Source organism: Phyllobates terribilis, unplaced genomic scaffold, assembly GCF_046119375.1.
Source record: "Phyllobates terribilis strain yellow unplaced genomic scaffold, ASM4611937v1 Scaffold_1115__1_contigs__length_409241, whole genome shotgun sequence".
Classification (NCBI taxonomy): Eukaryota; Metazoa; Chordata; class Amphibia; order Anura; family Dendrobatidae; genus Phyllobates; species Phyllobates terribilis.
This window is the reverse complement of record NW_027363875.1, coordinates 1-2,500: the sequence shown is the minus strand read 5'-3', so window position 1 is coordinate 2,500 and position 2,500 is coordinate 1.

Sequence of the window (2,500 nt, the reverse complement as noted above, 5' to 3'; positions counted from 1 at the left end):
CACCAACCGCACCCAAGACGACACACAGGGTCGCTCAGGGAGATGGCGTGCGGGGGTGGGCCTATGCGGCGCCACCGTCTGGCTTAGACCTGCCTCCGCCGCGGGGGGTCCTCGACCCACCGGCGGACAGGCACGAGGATTGGGAGAGGGGGGCTGGCCGTCGGGGTCCGCCGCGGCTCTGGCACTAACCCGGCGACGCTGAGGTCGCGTGGGTGGTCGTCGGCCTGGCCGTGTCGGCGTCGCCCTCCAGCGTAGTCCCTCTTCCCGCTCGCGCCCGTAACCTCAAAGGGATGCCCGAGCGGCTTTTCTTCCCAGGGCTGCTCCCCGCCCAGGGCGGGAGCGCAGGGGGATCCCAGGTCGGCCTTTCACCGTACTCCCTACCTCTTGGCCCTCGTTCCTTCTCCCGTTCTCCATCTAACCCCTTGGCTCTGGGGTTTCCGCTCTCCCTCTCTCGCTCTCTCTCCTGCTCCCTGGCCGAGCCGCCTGGGAGGACGAGGGTCGAGGGGGAAGGCAACGGTCGGGCTGGGGCACACCGCACGGTGAGAACCCCCTTCGCCTGCCTCCACACCTCTGTCGTCCTCCCCACTGACGTAGGGGCTCGGGAAAAGACTGGAAATCGCGAAGCTCGGCAGTGGCGCGGAGAGGCCACCCACCGCCGCCGCTGTCGCCACCGCCGCGGAGGCCGCCCTTTCGGACACGAGGGGCAGCGCGAGCCTCCGCTGGCCGGGTACGCATCTGGAAGAAAAGGGCCGCCCTCGGAGAAGATCGCTGTGCTTCCCCGCACAGGGAGCGATTCGGACGACGGGCCCCCACGCCTGGCTGGGTGGGCGCCCCGCCGTTCGCCCGTACGGGTCGTCGGACCACTGCCTTCGCTCGGTTCGGGTCAAACTCCCCACGGCTCGGCCACCTCCGCAGACGGGAGGCGAGGCCGGCATGCGCGCCCAAAGATAGGTGTCGGAAGCCCGGGGGTAGAGGAGGAAGGGGACCGCTCACCTTAAGCCAGCGCGGGCTCCAAAGCCCGGGCCGAGCGAGCGGCGCCACCTCCCCACCCGGGAGCGCTGCGCCAGATCGATCGGAGGAAGAGCAGGGGTGCATGTAGGGACTTGCCCAAGTACGGAGGCTGCAAACCCCTGTCGTCGGGAGATACGTGCCCACGAGTCCTGGAAGCGCGACTCGGGTACAGGCGCCCTTGCGGGGGGGTACTGGATGTGGAACAGCACTGGGGTCGAAGCCACAAAAGCATCCGCCCTCATGGAGCCTCTCCTCGGCCTAAAAATCCAGATTTTAGCCTTGACGGCGCCCCCATGTGGAGAACCAGGGCCCGCGGGGGGGTCTGGCCAGGCTCACTTCAACCCAGGAACACCTCTCTGACTTGGGATAGGCGACCGGCAAAAGTCCCCCCACGCAGCTGCGGAAGCCTGGGTTCAGCCAAGGTGCAGACCTCCAGCCGAACAGGGACTCATAGCCAAAACGCATACCCAGGCCTACGGAGGTGAAAACCAGCTTAAATGAGTCGAAATGTGTCGGGGCTGAGAGGTACCTCTCTCTCATATATTCTGCCGGTGGTGTGCAAAACTGGGTCTTTGCATGGAGTGTCACCCTATACCCACTTTAGGGACGCATGCAAAAAAGTGCCCGATCGCCTGGAACTGTCAGGCGGATTCGGCTCCCTGGAATTTCCTCATTCTGGTTCTTTTTCACTTTTTGTCTCTTTTGCGACATCTAGTGGGCAGGCTGCATTACTGCAACCGGGGACACCTCAAAACGCTTGGAACTGGGGAGCGGGCTCAATTTACAAACGTTTTGCGGGTCCTGGAAGTCAAAATTGTGACTTCTGAAAACGACTAAGTATCAAGGACTCATCGCGCGAATCGCTCTGGAACTGAAATCGGATGCGCGCACTGACATGCTCCCCTCTCTGGAAGTCTGACACAAGTTGAAAAATTTTCTAAGTCCCCAAAAATTTTTTTTTTCAACTTTTTTTCAATTTTCCCCCTGTGGGATATATATTTTACCCACACTTTTGGAGCCCTCCTGGGATGCCCTCTAACATACTAGAACCTCATTTTGTGGAAGTTTTCACAAAATTGTGAAATTTTCCAAAAAGTCAGAAATTTTGCAAAAACGACTAAGTATCAAGGACTCATCGCGCGAATCGCTCTGGAACTGAAATCGGATGCGCGCACTGACATGCTCCCCTCTCTGGAAGTCTGACACATGTGTGAAAATTTTCTAAGTCCCCAAAAATTTTTTTTTTCAACTTTTTTTCAATTTTCCCCCTGTGGGATATATATTTTACCCACACTTTTGGAGCCCTCCTGGGATGCCCTCTAACATACTAGAACCTCATTTTGTGGAAGTTTTCACAAAATTGTGAAATTTTCCAAAAAGTCAGAAATTTTGCAAAAACGACTAAGTATCAAGGACTCATCGCGCGAATCGCTCTGGAACTGAAATCGGATGCGCGCACTGACATGCTCCCCTCTCTGGAAGTCTGACA